At 45.9% G+C, this 24,324-nt stretch overlaps 1 protein-coding gene across 5 annotated transcripts in view; it reads right to left on the reverse strand.

Annotated features, from left to right (window-relative positions):
- The window catches only part of TRANK1 (tetratricopeptide repeat and ankyrin repeat containing 1), a 183,426-nt gene extending 160,436 nt beyond the window's left edge, over window positions 1–22,990 (reverse strand). For 2 of the 5 annotated variants that reach the window (XM_068236535.1, XM_068236531.1), the window contains exon 1: window positions 8,024–8,111. The gene's annotated coding sequence lies outside the window, so the exon portion shown is untranslated. Of the gene's footprint in view, window positions 1–793; window positions 857–8,023; window positions 8,112–22,503 lie in introns of those variants that run through there. The other 3 variants (XM_068236534.1, XM_068236533.1, XM_068236532.1) reach the window with 3 other exon arrangements.
- Window positions 22,991–24,324: the final 1,334 nt, after the last annotated feature.

Raw genomic sequence — 24,324 nt, forward strand, 5'->3', positions numbered from 1 at the left:
CACGCTGCAATCCCTCATAAATCACAGCCACCCTGCTGACAAACAGCTTGTCAGAGCTGGCTGTGTTTATCTCTATAGTGTCAGTCTGCTGCTCTTCCCGCCTCCTGCAGAACTCCAGTCCCCGCCTGCATCCCTTCCCTCCCTGCTGATTGGAGGGAAGGGACAGGGGCAGGGACAGGAGCTATGCAGGAGGCGGGGAAGCAGCTGAGACTGACACTACAGATGTAAACATGGCCTCACAGCATGGCTGTGATTTATGAGGGATTGCAGAGTGCAGGGGGGACCTTAGTGGGGTTTGGGATAGCAACAGAGGCAGATCCAGCCTCTGTATGCAGATAACATTCTTTAAACACACCTCGGGTTCTCTTTAAAATCTACAGGTCTAACACAAGCAATTAATATCATATTTGTATCAATAGCTTCCATGATCTACCACAAATCTCCTAGAGCATGCCTAGCTATAGTGGGATTAGTAAGCAATAGTCATACATGTAGGCATAAAGATAAAACAAGTAAATATAGCTGAAATAAATATCACATACTACATTCAGCTTAGTTTTCTGTGCCTTCCTAGAATACCTGCTCTAATGCTATACTGCTATACTAACCACACCATAAGAAGAATACATGTTATTTTGAAAGCATAAAAAGGTGATCTTTAAAGATCCTAAAACTGACTAAGATTTCTGGCAATGTCACATTTTACAATTTTTACAATTTCATCAAAGAGTCCACCAATTAATTATACTTGGTCAATCTATTTATTACAAAACAAAACTGCTGTGAATAGTACCTGTAATACTTGCAAAGTACCAACTGGTGTGACCAAAGGTAGTTGTTGCTGTTTTGTCTCCCAGCTGTACTGAAACTATTTCCTTACTGGCATATTTATATATTCCTTTTGTTCCGTTTCAGTTCTCTGATGTCACACCAGAGAAAATGGATTCAAGTTTCAGTTTCATTTTCTCACAAACAAAACTGCAGCTGTGTTTGAGAAGGAAGTGCTGTCACTGAACTTTAGCAAGGCTGAAGTTAATACTAATTGCCTAAACACCCTAAATTAAAGATGTTGTGACTATTACATAGAAGCTTTTTCACATTAATTTCTCCTCTCGGCTTGTAAAATTAGCCCATCATAACTACAAGTGCTCTGGATTGGGGGGATTATAACTCTTGCTCCAGGTGACAGTCCTGGCTACTGTCATTCCTGCAAAGCCGTTTGTATTTCAGGCTGTCTGAGATTTGTAGTACTAAAACAGGCTGTCTTGGAAAGGAAAGACTAACCAGCAAGCTCATGGTGACCTAGAACTCATTGGGGTGTGTAAGGGACTACAATGGTCCTAAAAGCCCCCCTACTAAGATGTTAAGAAAAACAAAAGTTTGCTTTCCTAAAACAGAAAGAATTTGCGATAATTCAGGTTAGAGTGAGCTTGAGATGTCTCCCAGAGCACCACTGCTGAATATATGCAAATTAACCATTGTACCCTTAGAAGCTAAACACACCTCCAGAACCGCTGGAATGCAATGATGTGTCAGCTTGTTAAATTGTACAGAGCCATAATAATCCAACATGCATACAGGCTGTTTCGGATTGTTTGATCCTCATCAGTGCATGGCATGGATTAATTTGGCTCTATGGAGTAGGGCTTGTAAATCCGAGAGGCACAGACTAACCAGCAAGCTCATGGTGACCCAGAACTCATTGGGGTGTGTAAGGGACTACAATGGTCCTAAAAGCCCCCCTACTAAGATGTTAAGAAAAACATAAGTTTGCTTTCCTAAAACAGAAAGAATTTGCGATAAGAGTCAACAAGCAGAGCCTTCTGGAATGTATAACCCTCCCACTGAACAACCAGCATATTAGAAGCAGAGTCTAGTCTATACTGTGTACAGTGCCTTTGTGAAGTGAAATAGTTGAATATAGAAATAGAAATCACACTGCCACTGTTTCACTGAAATCTGGCTGCAAGTTCAGTTTATAGCACACAATAACGGAAGCTACTATGGACTAAAGTGTTGCCAGGGAGGGAGAGCCATGGGATTACAGTCAGCTCAAAGAGGGAAAACCCCTGAACAGCCAAGAAAACAAAACCAAACAGTAAAGACAGCAAGCAGCTAAATGTGGCAACAAATGGCCAAGGTACTTTATTATAGATATAAATTCAATCTGTTCAATTCAAACTATACATACATGGAATTTATTAGATCAACACCAATAAAATAAAACCAGTGAACTGCCCAGGAACCAAATTCCAAGCAATACACATATATATTAAACACCAACAGTCCCCATCGCTCTAAAGCCTAGTACACACTTTTCAACTTTGATTGGCCAATTACTGACCAATTTTACCACATCCAAGTAGTATTGGGGCAAGAAGATTTTGAATACTGTGAGCAGATTGTGTAGATAGGTTTGCATACTACATGTAGGAGGTCAAATTGGTGAAGGTGTGTACCAGGCTTAAGAGGTGATCTTATACTTTAGTAATTATATATACTAGTGACCTTAGCCCGTTTAAAAACGGGCAAGGTTTGTCTCCGCACGCCTGACGCGCACGCACCCGCACTTCCACCACACCCACCCGCACACATGGCCGCCCCTTCCTCCTTTTCAGTGTCTCTGCGTCCGTCCCTGCACATGCGCAGTGCTACAAAACACACACACGGACATGGGACGCAGAGACACTTGGGTTTTATTATAGAGGATACCATATAATTTACGGTAAAGTGTAGGGTGGGGAATTGGGTGGCTCGCTGATTGACTTAAAGTGGAACTGAAGAGAAAAATAAATAAAAACTGGCAAAGCTTCTAGCAACAGCCAGGCCTTGTATAACGTCTCATCCCACTTAGGGTCCTTTTCCACTAGCTGCGATCTGAGCAGCTGTTTTTCCGAACGATAAAGCACCACGATAACATGTAAATTGTGGTGCTCATTTTCCAGTACGATGCTTCGTTCGCGATTCATTTTTTGCTGAATCACGTTTTTATGGCCCTTTTCCATTAGCAGTGATTGCAATGCTGAATCGCAGAATCGCAAAATGCTAGCGATTTTTGAATCGCAAGGGTTGCCACTTTAACATAGGAATCGCTGTAGGTATTTCCCACTACCACTATTCGTTTTTTACAAAAGCACAATTGCATTCGGGAGCGATTTTTACCGAGATTTTGCAATCATATAAAAATATGTGACAAGGCGTAATCACTAGCATTTAGCGATTGCCACAGTTAGTGGAAAAAGGGCCCTTACGGCTGTTTCACACTGCATATGCGATGCAATTGTCAATTGCCAAATAGTTAGTGCTGAGTCTCCCTGTGGAAGTATTCACACTGCAGCGTTTGTAAATATCCCTCTCACTTCAGGTGTCCTTTAACCACTTCACCACTGAGGGGTTTTACCCCCTGACCACCAGAGCAATTTTCACCTTTCAGCGCTCCTTCCATTCATTCGTCTATAACTTTATCATTGCTTATCGCAATGAAATGAACTATATCTTGTTTTTTCCGCCACCAATTAGGCTTTCTTTAGGTGGGACATTATGCCAAGAATTATTTTTTTCTAAATGTGTTTTAATGGGAAATTAGGAAAAATGTGGGGAAAAAAAAAATTATTTTTCAGTTTTCGGCCATTATAGTTTTTAAATAATGCATGCTACTGTAATTAAAACCCATGAAATTTATGTGCCCTTTTGTCCCGGTTATAAAACCGTTTAAATTATGTCCCTATCACAATGTTTGGCGCCAATATTTCATTTGGAAATAAAGGTGCATTTTTTTCAGTTTTGCGTCAAGCCCATAGTTTATAAAGTAACAGTGTTATACCTTCTTGACTTAAATATTTAAAAAGTTCAGTCCCTAAGGTAACTAATTATGTATTTTTTTTAATTGTAAATTTTTGAATTTTTTTTTAATTACAAAAAAAAAAAAAAATGGGGAGTGTGGGAGGTAATGAGTTAATTTTTTGTGTAAAAGTCATTTATTTGTATGTGAAAAATGTGTAGGGTGTAGTTTACTATTTGGCCACAAGATGGCCACAGTAACTTTTTGCTTTATTGCGACCTCCAAGCCTCCTTCCGGAAGCTTGGAGGAAGAATAAGGAGGCTGGACACGTGAGTTTCTTCTCACAATGATCGCGCTGCCCATAGGAGAGCAGCGGGTCATTGTGGGGCTTAGATCAACGAACGGGAATGGATTTTCCCGTTCATTGATCTCCGGGCGAGCGGGCGGCGGCGGTTTTACTAGCGGCGGGCGGCGTGTTTACGAGCGGGAGCGCGGACAGCGTCGGGAACGCGGAAAGTACGTGTTTCTCCGTCCCTGGTTTTTAAAGGATGGAAAAAGGGGCGGAGAAATACGTACGCGCGGGGGTAAAGTGGTTAAAATAGTGTTCCCCAACCCTGTCCTCAGGGCCCACCAACAGTGCATGTTTTGTAGAAATCCAGAGAGATAGTTAATCAGCTCTGCTGAGACACTAATTACTTCACCTGTGAATGTTTGTGGTTTTCTGCAAAACATGCACTGTTGGCTACACCAAATGCTCCAGAAATCGCTAAGAATGATTAGAAAATTGCTAGGCACATGCCTAGAATTGCTCTGAAAAAGCGCTGAGCATTTGCGATTACGCCACCGCTTTTTGGAGTGCACTGGCCCTCAGTAGTCTAGCACAGAAAACTCATGGTCCATTTTCAAGGTGTATAAATACAAAAAGTTTTGAATACAAAACTACCATGTTATCATTTTACTGACCATCCCCATTGTTGAAGTGCCCTTTAAATCGTCCAGCAGGTCTTCTTTTTAATCACGTGCGATTAACATTTAATGTAATTTAATGGCAAAGCAGAAAAATTGTGGGTTTTGGCGGAAAAAAAAATAATAAAAAAATGGCAAGTTAATGACATTTTCAGGTAAACTGGCTTCATTGATATGCATGGAAAAATCACGACATGAAAATTTGCACACAAATGTGCATTTAAAACTGTAAAAACATGGACGAAAGTGCATTAAAATACCCAATTGGCTCTGAAAAAATAGCAAATGCAGATTCATGCATATACAAAATTGCATTACACTGCAAAAACTGCTGCCGCCTGTGCCACATACACAGCTGCCTCCTAGAGATAAGAAGCAAATATTTCTGAGATGATGCAAAATTACACAATTTTTACAACGCAAATTTGTACAGCTTGAAAATGGACATGGAGGCATGCCATTGTACACAGGGCGTGTCCTATTAAGATTTAAAAATGTTGCCCCGGGTTCTCATTAAGGCAAAAAAAATTTCCGTGCAAAATCAAAATACCTAATAAGAGACGTGCTTAAAGAGAATCTGTATTGTTAAAATCGCACAAAAGTAAACATACCGGTGCGTTAGGGGACATCTCCTATTACCCTCTGTCACAATTTCGCCGCCCCTCGCCGCATTAAAAGTGGTTAAAAACAGTTTTAAAAAGTTTGTTTATAAACAAACAAAATGGCCACCAAAACAGGAAGTAGATTGATGTACAGTATGTCCACACATAGAAAATACATTCATACACCCTGTATACACCCTTCCTTTTGAATCTCAAGAGATCATTTGTGTGTTTCTTTCCCCCTGCAGCTATCTTCCACTGAAGCTATCTTCCACTGAAGTGTCAGGCTGTTTCTTCCTGCTCTGCCTGTATGTAATTCCTCAGTATGTGAAAGCCCAGCCAGCTCAGAGGAGGATTTATCCAGCTTGTAAAAGATAAGAGAGAAGCTGCCCTAATCTAAATAATACACAGGCAGTGTGCAGAGAGGGGCCTGGAGGGGGGAGATGCATCACAGAACCACAACACTGAAGAACTTGGCAGCCTTCCAGACACAGGCCTGACAAGAGAGAGATAAGTTGATTTATTACAGAGATGGTGATAGTAGAACGTGCTGCAGTAAGCCAGAACACATTAGAATAGCTTTTGGAACTTGTAGGATGATAAAAAACAGGATGCAATTTTTGTTACGGAGTCTCTTTAAAGGAAAACCAACTGATGAAAAAGAGATTCACTTACCTGGGGCCTCTCCGTGCTCCCTGCAGCCATCCTGTTCCGCGCCGGTCCTCTACGATCCGCAATTGCAGATGGGAATGAGAGCAAGGCTACACGTGGCAAGGGCCGCACAGTGGCCCACCGATTCCCAGTCGGTGTAAAACGAAACTAAGCTGCAGCGGGAGAATGGAGGATCATAGAGGACCAGCGTGGGACAGGACGGCTGCAGGGGGCTGGGAGAAGCTGCAGGTAAGTGAATCTCTTTTTCATCTATTGGTTTAGGTATACTTTAAGACTTCTTGTGCTGGGAGGAGGGCTTACATGCCAGAAGCCAGACGAAGCAAGTCGTTTAAGCTTTCTTTAAAGAAAATCAGAAGTGAAAAAAAAGCACTTTACTTACCTGGGGCTTACTCCAGCTCCAGCTAGAATAGTACCATTAAAGAAATACATTGCTGACATTCGGTTCATCTCCAGGGTCCCACTTTCAGAAGCTCAGCAACCCAGGCTCGGAAATCGGCTGCAAAGTTGCTGCAAAATTGTTTTTGATCAAGATTCAAAATGATTTTGCAGCACTCCTAGCTCTTGCAGGGCGCTAATGTACTTTAGGGGACCCAGCAGGTAACATCATAGGGAATTTCCGCTAACATGATTGGGTGAATAGCACCCTCTCGAACGTCTAGTTTTTTGATAGGATGATAGTAAACTATGCATACACTATTTGGCCAATCACAACACTTTGCACTTTAGAGGGTTCTGTGACTGGAGAACTGTTCCCTATGAAGTTTCCTGATGGATGCCCTAAAGTAAGCGAACGCCAAATTTTACATGCATGCAACGCAATTTGGCCAAATCCTAATTGTGGGCTCACCTCAACTTTCATTAGCATAGTGCTTTTAGGATGATTAGCAATCCCTAAGGGTGCATACACACATCAGCCTATAGTCTTTGGAAAATGAAAGATCACAGACCAGTCTTACCACCCTTCATGTAGTATGAGAGCCATACCTACACAGTCTATTCTATGGAGCTGAACTCCCCATGAGACAGAAACCTTTGCAAGATGCTGCACACAAAGATGCTGTACAGACACAAAAGATCAGTATCTGCAAAAGATCTGTTCCTGCCAAAAATCCGTTCCTGCAAATTGCATTCATAGTCTATGAGATCTGCAGATCATCATACACACCTTGTTTAACTGACATTCATCTGCAGATCAGATCCACCAGGATGGATTTTCAGATCTGCAGATGATTGTCTGATCTGCAGATGAATGTCAGTTAAACAAGGTGTGTATGATGATCTGCAGATCTCATAGACTATGAGTGCAATTTGCAAGATCTGATCTGCAGATGAATGTCAGTTAAACAAGGTGTGTATGATGATCTGCAGATCTCATATGTTCCAACTAGCTAGCATACATTGACAGAATAGCATACATTTAAAGTGATATACTCCTTGTTAGTAGAATCAGTGTCCCCTTGCCCGCTCGCTTCGCTCGCTGGGCTGCGGGCTCGGTCCTCGCTTCGCTCGGACAACTTTTTATTCTAACTCTATGTCCACTTGGATAGTGGAGATTGCACATCAGCACACAGGCAGCTAACTGGGGTTGAAAAGGTTAATGCTGCTGATGGGTATTATGGGGTTAATGTATGCCCTGCATGACTTTGCACATGCTCAGTAGCATTTGTATGCTATTCTGTCGGGTATGCTAAAATGTTGGAACATGTGTGCAGCATCTTGCAAAGATTTCTGTCTCATGGGGAGTTAAGCTCCATAGAATAGACTGTCTAGAAATGCTCTCATACTACATGAAGGGTGGTAAGATTGGTCTGTGAGCTTTCATTTTCCAAAGACTATAGTCTGATGTGTGTATGCACTTTAAGTGCAGCTGAAAGAGCTGTAGTGGGCCCCAGGCCTGAGCAATCTCTCATTCTGCTCAGTGCTGTGTACTGAACTGCAGTTTGAACAGGGCTGACATCAGGCTCTGCATGAATGCACATAACTTTACTGAATACATAAGTACCTCTTTCCTTATGTTGGTTGTGCAGAGTCCAGACATGTGCAGCAGTAGGAAAAGACAGCAACGTGACTGGAGAAGTTGCAATAACAATTCTAGATAGTGTTGTCCGGATCATGAACGATTCGGATCTTTGATCCGAATCTATTTTATGAGTCGATCATCCGAATCATCAAAATGAACGATTCGGATCGCAAAAGGGGCGGGGCCAGGAGCGACACGCCCCCTCTTAGCGGGCAGCGGGGTCCTGGAAGCAGAGCAGAGATGGATCGCTCTGGTGGAGGGGAGGCAGCCTTGCAGGGAGACAGGTAGATGAGAGAGAGGGGACATGGGTGCCACTGCCAGATATGTGTGTAGAGCACACATACTGGCTGCAATGCGCTGCACATTATAGGCTGTCTGTTCCGTAGTGCTGCACAGTGAACACATTGGAAGCTTTTGGCTCAGCACAGCTCAGTAACTTTGCAGACAGTGTGATTGAAAGGCAATATAATCCTCCTGCACTCAGCACTAAACAGCTGCACTTATCTTCTGGGAATGCTTTCTTTCACTGTGCGACCTTTTCTTTCAAAGTGTACAGATGAACATATAGGTGAAATATTTGACATAAAGCATATGATTGCAGCATGTGGGTATTGTGTGCAAACATTTCTGCTCTCTGCTCGTCCCTCCTCCCTTCTCTGTCCACTCCCTGCCCTCTGTCCATCTTCTCCCCTTCTCTGTGTGTCCACCCCCTCCCCTTCTCCTGTCCACAGACCTGTCCTGCTGTTAATTTCACCCCCGAATGCTTCCGGTAGTAAAATGATCCGAGATTCGGATCAAAGATCCGGATCTCTTCAATGATCCGATTCGAATCATCCGGATCATTGAAAAGATCCGAACTTCCCATCTCTAATTCTAGAGGCTTCCAGCTCAGCAGCTCCACACCCACAAGACTTCTTCAGCCACACCCCCGGGGTAAGGCTTAAAGGTAAATTCCCCTTTTGATTTTTCAGTTTGGCTGTGTATATTACAAGAGGAACGCCTCATTTCTGTTGATAGGCAGTGAAATGCCTCTCAAACTCTCACAACATCTCACTGCTGCCTGGTAACTGCTTGCTAAGCACACAGCTCAACAGGCCGTAGAAAGGTGGCCTTATTGTCAAAACATTCCTTCAGATTTGTGCATATAAAACACTGTCACCCTATGGTTCTCCTAACACAAACTGGCAGAGAGGAACATCAGGCTTTATTCACACTACTAGTAGACCCAAGCTCATTTAAAAACGGGCTCTAGGGCCTAGTGCACACCGGAGCGTTTCCGCTGCGTTTTGCGATCTGCTTGCGGGTGCGGATCCGCTAGGGTAATGTATTTCAATGGGCTGGTGCACACCAGAGCGGGAGGCGTTTTGCAGAAACGCATACTCCCGGGCTGCTGCAGATTTTTGATTGCGGATGCGTTTCTGCCTCAATGTTAAGTATAGGAAAACCGCAAACCGCTCTGAAAAACGGCACTTCAGAGCGGTTTGCCAGGCGTTTTTTGTTACAGTAGCTGTTCAGTAACAGCTTTACTGTAACAATACATGAAATCTACTATACCAAAACCGCTACACAAAACCGCAAAACGCTAGCTGAAACGCTGCAGAAAAGTAAGAAAAAGCGTTTCAAAATCTGCTAGCATTTTGCGGATCTGCTAGCGGTTTTTGGTGTGCACCAGGCCTAGGTCTGTTTTTTTTTTTTAAACTGCACATGCACGCGCAACTGCCGCACACACGCCGCTCGTGCGTGTGCATCCGTCCGCCCGGGTCACTGGCCCCGTCTTCCAGTCCCAACTGCTGTCCGGGTCCGTGCTGCGCACATGCTCAGTAGCAAAAAGCACCTACCCAGCTACACAGGGACAGCCCTACAAGGGACACAGGGGGTTTATTATAGAGGATGCCTGTGCGTCATAGTGGCTGTTAACACAGCAGCACATAGGTGACAAGCAAGGTAACATGAAAGGACATCTGAGGTGAAAATAAAGGAATGAAATAAACAATTATATCCTCCTTCTCCTAAAAATGACTTTTTAAGATATTCCACAGTTTTATTTTAGATTTAAATCTACTTTAAGTTTTTACTGTTTCATTGTTTTTGCTCAATGACACATTAATTGAAGTATGCCAGAGCTATATGCATTTTGAACCTTTTTATCTCTTTCCTGCTCCCAGAAGCCATTTTCTGCTAGGAAAGTGTTTTATAGTTGTAATTTCTTATCAGGAAGGGTCACACTGTAGTCTGAAAAAGGAACCTAGCATAGTTATTTGTGTGCTAGGCACTGTGCATACACATGTTTAACTCAGGTCACCTCGGATATCCTTAGAAACCATTCACATATGTTAAAACATTCCAGATCATTATGTTGTAACGCCTCCAGGAACATTAAGGGTTCGTTTCCACTAGTGCGGTGCGGACGAAATCGCATGCAGGTGCGATTCCGCATGCGCTTTTGCCGCAATTCCGCATAGGTAAGGGTATATGCAAATTTAACCATGTCACTGCCTGTGTAAATTAACATTAATACCCATGCTCAACCCGCATGCGATTTCCCTATTATTATTATTATTATTTAGTATTTATATAGCGCCGACATATTACGCAGCGCTGTACAGTGCATATATATACCTTGTCACTAACTGTCCCTCAAAGGAGCTCACAATCTAATCCCTACCATTGCCATATGTCTATATTATGTAGTGTAAGTACTGTAGTCTAGGGCCAATTTTTTTTTTAGGGGGAGCCAATTAACTTATCCGTATGTTTTTGGAATGTGGGAGGAAACTGGAGTACCCGGAGGAAACCCACACAGAAACGGAGAGAACATACAAACTCTTTGCAGATAGTGCCCTGGCTGGGATTCGAACCAGGGACTCAGCGCTGCAAGGCGAGAGAGCTAACCACTACGCCACCGTGCTGCCCGGAGCGGTCGCTCAGGGCGCCGGCTTCTAAGGGGGGGCACCTATAGCTGGCTAACTATACTGAGAGCACCTACACCTGACTTCCTGTATTGGGGGCACCTATAGCTGGCTACCTATACTAAGGCAGTGCATCTAATCCTGGCTACCTATACTGTATTTCCCTATTCAAATACATTAGCGACGATTCGCCTGCATTCCTTTCGCACGCGAAACCTGACGGCTCTGCCGTGCAGATTTCAGCCGCACACAAAAACGCTCCCGCAGACGCAGAAGTGGAAACAGCCCCATCCACTTGCATTGCCTATGCGAATCCGCATGCGGTCACCGCATGCGGATTCGCTATAGTGGAAACGGGCCCTTAATCACATGACGCAAGAGATTTACTGTTGGGTGAATATTAGAACTAGCGCCGCTGTTATTCTCATTGTCATGCCGTGCAAAGTAACGTGTGCATGAAATCGGGTTAGCTTGTGGGAAATGGCCCTTAGGTCAGGAACAAAGTACTATTTGACAAATAGAACAGAACCTTTCTGGACTTATACACCAAGTACTGTCAGCTATATAGAACAGAGCCTTCCTGCACTTGTACATCAAGTACTGTCAGGCATATAGAACAGGAGCATTCCAGCACTTGTACATCAGTACTGTCAGGCATATAGAACAGAGCATTCCAGCACATTTTTGACATATAGAACCGATCTTTCCTGCACTCATACACTAAGCACAGACCACATACACATAGCCGGCCTTTGATATGAGCGACCGGAGCGGTCGCTCAGGGCGCCGGCTTCTAAGGGGGGGCACCTATAGCTGGCTAACTATACTGAGAGCACCTACACCTGACTTCCTGAATTGGGGGCACCTATAGCTGGCTACCTATACTAAGGCAGTGCATCTAATCCTGGCTACCTATACTGAAGGCACCAACACCTAGCTACCTATACTGGAGGCACCTAAGCCTAGCTACCTATGGGGGAGACCTACAATTGACTTTCTATACTGGGGGAACCTATGCTTGGCTACCTATATTGAGGGAACGTTACACATGAGATCCTATACTGGGGGCACCTATACCTGGCTACCTACCTATACGGAGTCTGATGGCGTTTTTTTTTTTGGGGGGGGGGGGGTGCTGGGGCAGTAACGTGTTGTGCTAATTGTCGGTGCTGTGCTATCATTCCAAATGGGGGGGGGGGCTAACTGTCCCACTGATTGTTTTTATTAATATTCCTGAAAGGTTTTAGCCTTCATTTTTTAAGTTTATTCAAGATAATGCACTCTTTCCATCCATTTTGTGGATATTAATATATTTTTTTTCTATTATACAAATGTGATGCGTCACAAAGATCTGAGCACGCACGAAGCAGATGAAGGGGGGGGGGGGGGGGGGCACAAAAATCAGATTTCGCTCAGGGCACTGTGAAACCTAAGGCCGGCCCTGCACATACATACACACTAGCACTTTAGTTAGTTCACATATTCTTTCTATGTATATGTTACGGCCAGAACCCGAAGTGTGGCCACTTCTAGTTCTGGCCAGCCACTTCGGGTTCTGGCCGGCCAATGTGCAAAGTGGCCGCAGCGCAGCGGCCAATGTTAGAAATGGAAAGTTTACATTTATTTTACAGCCGTCTCGCTGCGGCCAAATGTATTAAAAGTTGCTTAATTTAATATAGCCGGCGGCAATGTGATAGATGAAGCCGCCGGCTTTCGCACTGCCTCCTCCTCCTCTCCTCCTCCCCCCCGCCTCTCTCCTCTCCCTGCCTCCTATACGACATACGGAGCAGCCGGGCAGGGACATGCGTGTCCCCGAGAGTCGTTCGTCACGGCAGGGGAATCCTGCCGTTCCTGCAGAGCGGGTGCTGGCAGAAGCAATGTCTGCAGCCTCCCCGCTCTGCTTCCCCTGCCGCGACGAACGACTCTCCCGGCGGCTCCGTATTGTATGGAAGGCGGGGACAAGGAGAGAGGCGGGGGGGGGGGGAGAGAATCGGGGAGAGGCAGTGCGAAAGCCGGCGGCTTCATCTATCACATCGCCGCCGGCTATATTTAATTAAATTTAAGCAACTTTTAATACATTTGGCCGCAGCGAGACGGCCGTAAAATAAGTGTAGCTTTGCATTTCTAACATTGGCCGCTGTGCTGCGGCCACTTCGCAAATTGGCCGGCCAGAACCCGAAGTGGCTGGCCAGAACGCGAAGTGGCCACACTTCGGGTTCTGGCCGTAACATATATACAGAGTGCCTTTAAAGGAATTGTCAGGCAAAAAAAAAATGAGTTTCACTTACCTGGGGCTTCTGCCAGCCCCATGCAGCCATCCTGTGCCCTCATAGTCACACACTGCTGCTCCAGTCCCCAGCCACCAGCTAGTTTAGTTTTTGCCAACCTTGGGGTCGGCAGGCCGCATTGCTTACATTTTTGAGCATTCCCATTGCTGCAGGAACATTAGCGCATACATTTTTTAGCATTAGTTATGCAACGCTAACAAATGTTCGCGTTGCAACGCTGACGCAAAAATTTGTTAGCGTTATACCGCTAACGCCAAAAAATGTAAGCAATGCAGCCTGCCGACCCAGAGGTCAGCAAAAACGAAACTAGCTGGTGGCTGGGGACTGGAGCAGCAGTAAGTGACTATGAGGGCACAAGATGGCTGCATGGGGCAGGTAGAAGCCCCGGGTAAGTGAAACCCATTTTTTTTTTTTTGCCTGATAATTCCTTTAAGGGGTCGGGTCCTGCGTGAATGTGGGTAGACCACGTCCATCTACTTTTCTTAGAGGGTGGACCACCCTAGCAGGATGCATGTTCAAATTAGTGATGTCCGGATCATGAACGAATCGTTCATTTGATCCGGTTCTTTTTTGTGAGTCGATTCATCCAATTCATCACACTGAACGAATCAGTTCAGTGGATGAAACCTGAACTGCAGCTGCTGCTGACAGTGCTGAGCTGTCAAGACAGACTGAGTGAGAGAAGAAGGAACTCACTCAGAAATCAGGTTACAGCAGCAGCCAGTAGTACTAGCAGCCAGCATAAGCAGCAGCTCCCCAGTCACAAAGCAAATAACTGCTAGTAATCACACCCCCACACTGCTGGCCATTTGAATATTAAAGTGGACCTGAACTTTGTACTTCCTCTCTGCTCTAAAAAGATACACAACAGCATAATAACCATTAAACAAAAAACATTTCTTAGTCACATCATCATAAATACTACAGAAAATGGGAATTGGCTCTTGGGTGCATATAGAAACACGTATAATGTATTATTTAATTACAAAAATTTTGATTACAGGACTAACAAAGAACAAGAAAAAGACAATACATATGAATATTAAAAAATATATATGTATAACTCCACAATGATCATGACCTAAAGGAGGCTGCAGTCCTTCACAATAGAAAAGGTTCTGGTACTCATGTGCACAAGAAATGGACTTAAGAAGATGTGTAATAATTGATCCAAGCACAAGTTCTAAAAGCTTTAAGCAGAGAGATATTAGCACAAAAGCGGAGCATAACATTTCTGCATGCAGGTTAATTAGCAGTAAAGATGAGTTTCCAGCATAGTTTAGCTATAGAGCCAGGCATAGCATATGGCAGTTAATTCCAGATTGCAGGCAACTCCAATAGTAACAACAGTGATATCAGGTGTTTCTCCACATATCCACAATCCCACTCGCAGACTTGGATGGTAGCAAAACATAGGAGAAATCATTGAAAGGATGACATATTGGAGAGAACGCCAGAAACTCCAAACAGGACCCAATTGCAGTCCATAAGAAGGTTACATCAAGCCATGCAAACTAGTCAGCAGTTGAAAACACTCATGCCCGCACAATGTGCATAAAGTTCAGCATAGTTCATGCATTAGGAGCTTTGAAAGATGGATCAGCCAAAGTTTTCATAGCTACCAGTCCTAGGTATTGGTTTCCAGGTCATGGATCAGATAGTGGGGATACATCAGAGCGCCAGGTGACTCCACGACATGTTTCGCTGATACCAAATGTCAGCCTCTTCAAGTGATGGCACAAAGCAACAGGTTACTCTGCGCTAGACGCCAAAGCTGCCATAAGAGCGCAGATAAGCACCGCCCACCCGTCCCCTCCGTCATGCATCCAATCGGCACAATAGCCTGAATCGCCTGATGTCCTATCCGGAACCTCCCCGCACATCATTTCTTGGTCACAGTTGAAACAAATCCTAAAATAAATCTGCAGTTTCTACTTCCTGATTCATGGAAGACATATTGTTTATAGCCTGTGCATTTAAATGGGTTTATCTGCTTATCTGCCATGGCAGTCATGTGACACAGGGTATAAGCCCATTACAAAGGCACAGGCTGTAAACAATATTTCCTGCTTATACACATGGCAGCATACGAATGGGTAAACCCCGCCCCCAACATACAGGCCTGTCTATCTATAAATTCAAAGGCTTCCCCTTCCTCCTTGCTTTTTTATTTCCGGTCCGCATGACAGGTCTGTCCCCTTTTCAGGGAAGAAGTTTTCATCTTGCCTTTACCTGGCTGCTGATTTTCAGCCATCCGGCCAGGTTCAGCCTCTCCTGGCCGAAGCCCTCCTAAGACTGCCTCATTGAGAGCACTGGATGGGTGCCCGTGCTGGCAGGGCAGCATTTGGGGGCCGCAATTGCGAGCAAACACTTTTTTTTCTTAAGATCCGGGCACCGACTGGTACATTAGGGAGGGGGAACTCTCTCCCTGATGCACATTTCCACCCAGCTATCAATCCGAGCCTCTTCCGCGCTCCACGAGACGGAAGGGGGCGTGGCTTAAGGGAAGGGGTGTGGTTTAAAGAAGGGGCGTGGCTTAGCGGCGTTCAGCGCTGCAGTTAAAAACAGCTGAGTGCTCCTTCCCCATGCTGCACTGGGCACAGCCACGCTGAAGAGAGACAAAGAATACGTCAGAGTCTTTAAAGGCTACTAGCAAAACCAAACATGTTAATCCTCCCGACGGGAATACGTGCTGGGCATGTGGGGACGCAGCTATCCCGCATAAACTTGTTTGTGAAAACTGCTTCTACTCTTTACCTACGAAAGAGGGGGAAGAATTGCCTGATATTGAGGGCTTAGTGAGACAAATTGTGCAGTATACTCTGAAGGAGAAGAGAAAGGAGCTGTATACACAACCAGCAACTGAATCTAGTGCAGAAGCTATGTTTGAGAGCCCAGATACTGATATTGGCTTTGACTACTCTATGGTGTCGCACCTGGTAAGGGCAGTAAAGAGTGCGATAGGATGGGAGGAGACTCAGGAGCCCCCTATGAAGAAGCATAAATATTACCCTCACCGGATACTTTTCCGTTAATGAACGAAATCGATGAATTAATGACAGAGCAGAGGAGTTGTCAAAATGTAAAAGGAAGACGCAATTAGCTAACAGATTTGCTAAGCTGTACCCTTTACAGGAAAAGGTGACAAAGAAATTAGAATCTCCCCCGATTGTAGACGCATCCATAATTCGTTTAGCGCAGCACGCCACATTACCGTTAGAGGACTCCATATCCTTTAAGGACACTCTAGAGAGGCGCATGGATATGGATCTCAAGAGAGCATATCTAACGATGGAGTCGTCCACCAAACCCGGCATTGCCCTAACGTCTATTGCAAAGGCTATTCAAGTATGGACGGAAAATTTAGAGAACGCTATTAGATCAGATTGTGACAAGGAGACATTGATAGCATCCCTGGACGAGTTTAAGATGGAAGGGGACTTCATTGGAGAGGCTGGAATAGACGTCGTCAGATGCGCTTCAAGAGCCATGATGTAGACGGTAACGTGCAAGCGGGCAATGTGGTTAAGACACTGGGCGGCGGACAACAATTCAAAAATTACATGGTGTAAAATACCTTATGACGGAAAGCACTTGTTTGGCGAGGTCATGGATAACGCCATCTCGAAGGTGACCGGTGGGAAGAGTGGTCTAATCCCACAGGACAGAAGGAACAGGAGACAATCATTCAATCCTGATAGAAGATCCTTTCGGTTTCGGAAAAATGAATATTCATCCGCCAGAGGGGGTAAATCATACAGGAAACAGTGGCACAATACACAAGCCACATTGTCCAAGTTCCCAAGACAGAGAGGGCAGCAGTCTAGTGCACAGCCACCAAAATCATTCTGAGGGTGCGCCCGCCCACGCTCCAATTGTGGGGGCACGTCTGCAGGCATACCACAGAGTGTGGGCGAATCAGATAAACGATCATTGGGTGATAAAGACGATAACAGAGGGTCACACTTGGAGATTCCGGTCGAATCCCCCGAAACAGGTATTCATCCCTACAAAGATCCCAGCAGAGGAGGAGAAAATACGGACACTGATCACCTACATAGAAGACTTAGAGAGGAAACGAGCAATCGTTACGGTACCCCACTCAGAAAGATTTTTAGGGTTCTACTCTCCCCTCTTCTTTGTTACAAAAAAATCAGGGGACTTAAGACCAGTATTGGACCTCAGAAAACTAAATTTCCATATAGAAAAATCGAGATTCAAGATGGAGTCAATCTACACGATCAAAAGGGCAGTACAACCACACAGTTGGCTAGTATCAATCGATCTGGCAGATGCATATCTGCATATTCCAATAAACCCGGAATACAGAAGATACTTAAGGTTTGCAGTGGGGAAAAGGCACTATCAGTTCACGAGTTTGCCTTTCGGAATATCAACAGCGCCCAGGACATTCACCAAGGTACTCATTGCATTGATAGCGCAACTCAGACTGAGGGGATTGAAATTACACCACTATTTGGACGACATACTGTTGATGGCAGACAGCAAGGGATTGCTGTACAGTCACAGGAACCAGTTGATTGCAACGCTGGAGGAGTTCGGATGGATAGTCAACTGGAAAAAGAGTACGTTGGAGCCAACACAAACGATTACGTATCTGGGAGCGCAATTTTGCACAGCAGAAAATTCGTTACGGCTACCTCAAGAGAAAGTAGCAGCGACGATATCGAAGGTGCGGACCTTTCTCAGTCGGGAAACTTGGCCAGCCCTAGAATACTTGAAGATAATGGGCACGCTAACATCGACGATCCCCACAGTCAGGTGGGCGAGGTGGCATTCAATAAGACTTCAACTGGAATTCTTACGGAGATGGAACAGGAAGAGTATGATACAGCAGATAGCGATAACCAGGATCATGCGCAAGGAGCTTGTATGGTGGTTACAACCAACAAACTTGAGAAGATGCCAACCGCTGAGTATAAAGGGTCAAGTGGTACTAACCACAGATGCCAGTCGGGCAGGATGGGGAGCCACTCTGGAGAAGGCATATGTACAAGACACTTGGAAATTCAAGACGAACAAACTGACGGTGAACGTACTGGAGCTGCGAGCAGCTTTTCTAGCATTAGTACACTTCACGGAATGTCTCAGGAACAAACACATAGTTCTCAGGATGGACAATGTATCCGCAGTAGCGTATGTACAAAACCAAGGAGGGACGAAAAGCTGGTCGCTACTAAGGGAAGTAACGCCAATTATGGAGTGGGCGCAGAAGACGGCAGCATCAATTCAGGCTGTACATATTCCAGGAATTCTGAATCGAGAAGCAGACTACCTGAGCAGACACAGGATGGACAACAACGAGTGGTCCCTGAAGGTACAAGTTTTTCAACAGATATGCAAGAAATGGGGGACGCCAGAAGTGGATATGATGGCGAGACCAGGTACTTTACGAGGTACAAATATCCACAGGCGGAGGCATGGGATGCCCTAACCTGCAGATGGGACTTCACTCTGGGGTATGTGTACCCACCGGTGCCAATCATAATGAAACTGTTGTGCAGAGTAGCACAGGAACCAGCCAGGATCATTGCGATAATACCCGATTGGCCTCGCAGGCCATGGTATCCATTATTAAGAGAGCTGGCGATAGAACCACCATTCCTTCTACCGAACTTGAAAGACTTAGTGTCGCAGGGGCCAATGTTACATCCACACCCGGAGATACTGAGGCTCTCGACTTGGGTATTGAGAGGGAAAGGCTGAACGCCCTAGAATGCTCACAGGCGCTGCAAGACACACTGCTGCAGGCGAGGAAAAGGACCACTAATATTACATACTCTAGAGTATGGCGCAGATTTACACAATTCCTAAAAGACAGAGATGAGGATGAACGTAGCCCTACAGTAAATTCAGTATTAGAATTCCTCCAGAAGGGCCTTGAGATAGGTCTGGGAGTAAATACTCTAAAGGTCCACGTATCAGCTATATCAGCATTAACAGACATAAGATGGGCAACTCATCCGTTGGTAATTAAATTTATCAGAGCCGCACACAAAATTAAACCGCCCAAGAAACACCTTTTTCCTCAATGGGAGTTACCACTGGTATTGAAGGCACTAACGAAACATCCATATGAACCAATTGACGACTGTAACCTAGTGGATCTCACTTATAAAGTATTATTCCTAGTGGCTGTGGCCTCAGCTCGCAGGGTATCAGAAATTCAGGCGCTTGGATGTCGACCGCCGTATCTAACGATATTTAATGACAGAGTGGTACTGAAGCCACTTCCAACACTTTATCCCAAAAGTTGTCTCTAACTTTCATTTCAGCCAGGAATGGACACTACCATCGTTCACTTTGCCACAGGAACAGAACGTGCATACATTAAGTATTCCCGCACTGTTGGGTAGGTACCTCACACAGTCACAGGACATACGAAAGTCAGAAAGACTTTTCATCATCCCACATGGTCAAAGGAAAGGAAAAGCGGCAACAACCAGAACAATTGCATCTTGGTTAGTAAAGGTAATCACAATGGCCTACAAAAGTGAGGGCAAAAGCCCACCAGAGGACATAACGGCTCATTCGACCAGATCTATCTCAGCTTCATGGGCTGCATTCTCGAAGGTTACGCCAGATATAATATGCAGGGCAGCCAATTGGTCATCAGCAAATACCTTTATTCAGCATTATAGGGTGGATCCAGCGGCCTCAAGCACAAGGGACTTTGGAGTAGCAGTATTAGGGTCTATTACTGGACTGGAAAGTGTATAGATTAGTATGTCTTTATCTATATAGAGTGGTAACAATATGAATATGTAATGTAAATTGCAATTATACTATCTTTCTGTGAAGTAAACAGATTGTTTCAAGCATACACTGTGTCCCACCCGTGTTATTTCATAGTTAAATCCCATTCGTATGTTGCCATGTGTATAGCAGGAAAACGGAAAATTGTATACTTACCTACCGGTAATTTTCCTTTCCTGCTGTAGACATGGCAGCATAGGGATTACCCACCGCATTTAGGTGGCAGGCTTCCATTAGACTAGAAACAAAAAAGCAAGGAGGAAGGGGAAGCCTTTGAATTTATAGATAGACAGGCCTGTATGTTGGGGGCGGGGTTTACCCATTCGTATGCTGCCATGTCTACAGCAGGAAAGGAAAATTACCGGTAGGTAAGTATACAATTTTCCGTTGTCTGCTTCCATGAATCAGGAAGTAGAAACTGCAGATTTATATCAGCTGTAAAATAAATTGTTTTCTGTTTAAAGGTTATTATGCTGTTGTGTATCTTTTAGAGCAGAGAGGCAAAGGATCTCTCTCTTTAGGTGGGGGAAGGTTATCTTATCATCCTGCACTGAGTCTCAATATCATGTGTCTTAAAACAGAACTAATTAAATTAAGTTCTGTTTTTAAAGTAAATTAAAGTAAAATATAGCAGTAAATATACTTGCCTAAAGCAGCCAGCAGTAATGTTGACACCTAGCTAGCTATACTAGCAGCCAGGCTTGAAGGAATGCACACAGTGGGCTCTATTCATAAAAAAGTTGTGGCGAAAAAACTCCTGGAGGGAAAATACCGCAGCGGTATTTTACACTTCTGGGTGGTCATTCAAAAAAATCTTGCCAGCTGCGATGCAAGAGCGGAGATCTCCCGCTGAAAGCTGGCGGTAAGCTGACGGAAGGCATGCGGAAACACTTCAGCCGGCAGAGTCCCTCCGTGCACTGCTCTCTCTGGGAGGTCTGTCCCATTCACTTGTATGTAATCCGCAAAATCAGAGGAAGCGGTATTTCCCGTCCACATACCGCTTCCTCTAATCTTTATGAATGGCCATTTTGTTACTTTTTTCTAGATAAATCTAGAAAAACACTGGAGAAGGCGGAAATTTCTCGCTCTGCTGGGGGATTGTAGATTTTCATGCGGGAACAGCTTTTATGAATGCCCACTTTGCTAAATGGACGGGAAAATCAGCTGTTTTGAGCAGAAAACTTGCGGTAAGGTTTTATGAATAGAGCCCATTGTAGGGAAAGTCCTGTCCTACTAGTCATTCACTTCCCAGTCTAAATCCACAATGAAAATGAATCAAATGATTCATTCAAAGATCTGGATCTTTTCAATGAACCGAATCAAATGATCTGATTCCTTGAAAACATCCGAACTTCCCATCACTAGTTCAAATGAATGCCAGCCACCACAGTACAGTGCTGATCTCCGAGCAGAGGAAGTTCCAGGCATCCTCCTCTGTCTGTCCTGCCCTCCAATCAGTACAGCTCTTTAGCAAAAGGCTCCTCTCTCCTGCCAATTAAAGACAGAGAGAGACAGCCGAAAGAGCCTGCCCACACATCTTCGATCAACTTTTAGCATCTGCAGGAGAATGTGAGCGTTGGGGGAGAGGGGGGGGGGGGAGTGTCTCAGTTCATCCTCTCTCCAGCAGGTATCCAGATATATTACATTATTAGAGTAATAAGGCGCTGCCTGATCCAGCTGGGGGGAGGGGGGGTACGGACTGAGAAAAGGTGGCTGCAAGGCTCTGCACTTTACTTGCAGTTGGAAAGCAGAGCATTGGAGAGAAAGCAGTGCAGGCTTAGTGACAGGCTGGGCTCTATTCATAAACCATTACCGCAAGTTTTCCGCTCAAAACAGCGGGTTTTCTCGTCCATTTAGCAAAGTGGGCATTCATAAAAGCTGTTCCCGCATGAAAATCTACAATCCCCCAGCAGAGCGAGAAATGTCCGCCTTCTCCAGTGTTTTTCTAGATTAATCTAGAAAAAAGTAACAAAATGGCCATTCATAAAGATTAGAGGAAGCGGTATGTGGACGGGAAATACCGCTTCCTCTGATTTTGCGGATGACATACAAGTGAATGGGACAGACCTCCCAGAGAGAGCAGTGCACGGAGGGACTCTGCCGGCTGAAGTGTTTCCGCATGCCTTCCGACAGCTTACCGCCAGCTTTCAGCGGGAGATCTCCGCGGGAGATCAAGACAAAATCAGCAATCATGAGGCCCCTAACAAGACAAATTCAGCAATCATGAGGCCCCCAACATGACAAATTCAGCAATCATGAGGCCCCCAACAAGACAAATTCAGCAATCATGAGGCCCCCAACAAGACATTCAGTAACCATGAGGCCCCCACAACAAGACAAATTCAGTAACCATGAGGCCCCCAACAAGACAAATTCAGTAACCATGAGGCCCCCAACAAGACAAATTCAGCAGTCATGAGGCACATAAATAAACAGCATTTCACATAAATAGGCAGAATGCCCCATTAATATGGTAGACACCTCTCACCTGGCTTCTGAATCTCCTCTACTGGCTGCTGTGCCAGGCAATACTGTTTTTGGCTGGATTGGGGATGATGTGTGGGCTGAAAGGCCTGGCGGTGATGCTGTGGCCGGCCTGGCGGTGATGCTGGGCTGTACTTGGCTGGTTGAAGTAAATGTTGGCCTGACTGTTGGTGGTGATGCTGTGGCCTTTTTGACAGTGATTCTGGGCTGGTTGGCTGGTGGTGATGCTGGGCTGGCCTGGATAGTTTAGGTAGTGACAGGTGCACCCTAGTTTAGGTAGCACCAGGAGCCTCCCAGCTTAGGTAGTGACAGGACCCCCAAGTTTAGGTAGCGACAGGAGCCCCCCAGTTTAGTTAGTGACAGATACCCCCCAGTTTAGGAAGTGACAGGAGCCCCCAGTGTTTGTAGTGACAGGTGCCCCCCAGTTAAGGTAGTAACAGGTGCCCCCCAGGGTATGTAGTGACAGGAGCCCCCAGTTTAGGTAGTGACAGGGCCCCCCAGTTCAGGTAGTGACAGGTGCCCCCAGTTCAGGTATTGACAGGCGCCCCCCCCAGTTCAGTTAGTGACAGGTACCCCCAGTTTAGGTATGACAGGAGCCCCCAGTGTATGCAGTGACAGGGACCCCCCCCCAGTGTATGTAGTGACAGGAGCCCCCAGTTTAGGTAGTGACAGGGCCCCCCAGTTCAGGTAGTGACAGGTGCCCCCAGTTCAGGTATTGACAGGCGCCCCCCCAATTCAGTTAGTGACAGGTACCCCCAGTTTAGGTATGACAGGAGCCCCCCAGTGTATGCAGTGACAGGGACCCCCCCCCCCCCCAGTGTATGTAGTGACAGGAGCCCCTAGTTTAGGTAGTGACAGGGCCCCCCAGTATAGATAGACAGGTCTATAGGTGTCCCCAGTTTCAATAGCCAGATCTATAGGTGTCCTCAGTGGCAGCGGAGAGAGAAGAGAAGCGGTGGGGAAGGGAGGACGTTTCCCCCTCCCCCTTCCCTCACCTTGGGGCTCCCCCTCTCTCGCTCCCCCCTTTAGAATTAAGTGATGCGGCAGGCAGCGCCGCTGTGCCTGCCGCTTCTTTTCTCTCTCCGCTGCCACCCCAGGGCGGGCGGGCCAGCCTCGTCCGGGTAGCTAGGGGGGGGCAGCAGCTAGCCAGGGGAGTGCGCATGCCCCATTTTGCCCTATGTAGGGACGCCCATGGCATGGTAGGCAGATAGGTAGCCGGGTAGGCAGTTATGTAGCCGGGTGGGAGGGTAGGCAGATAGGTAGCTGGGTGGGCAGTTAGGTAGCCGGGTGGGAGGGTAGGCAGTTAGGTAGCCAGGTGGGCAGATAGGTAGCTGGGTGGGCAGTTAGGTAGCTGGGTGGGCAGTTAGGTAGCCAGGTGGGAGGGTAGGCAGATAGGTAGCTGGGTGGGTAGATAGGTAGCCGGGTGGGCAGATAGCCGGGTGGGAGGGTAGGCAGATAGGTAGCTGGGTGGGTAGATAGGTAGCCGGGTGGGTAGATAGGTAGCCGGGTGGGCAGATAGGTAGCCGGGTGGGCAGATAGGTAGCTGGGTGGGTAGATAGGTAGCCGGGTGGGAGGGTAGGCAGTTAGGTAGCCGGGTGGGCAGATAGGTAGCTGGGTGGGTAGGTAGGTATCCAGGTGGGCAGATAGGTAGCCGGGTGGGCAGATAGGTAGCCGGGTGGGCAGATAGGTAGCCGGGTGGGAGGGTGGGCAGATAGGTAGCCGGGTGGGAGGGTAGGCAGTTAGGTAGCCGGGTGGGCAGATAGGTAGCTGGGTGGGTAGGTAGGTATCCAGGTGGGCAGATAGGTAGCCGGGTGGGCAGATAGGT

This window comes from Hyperolius riggenbachi, chromosome 5 (genome assembly GCF_040937935.1).
Source record: "Hyperolius riggenbachi isolate aHypRig1 chromosome 5, aHypRig1.pri, whole genome shotgun sequence".
In the NCBI taxonomy this organism is placed as follows: Eukaryota; Metazoa; Chordata; class Amphibia; order Anura; family Hyperoliidae; genus Hyperolius; species Hyperolius riggenbachi.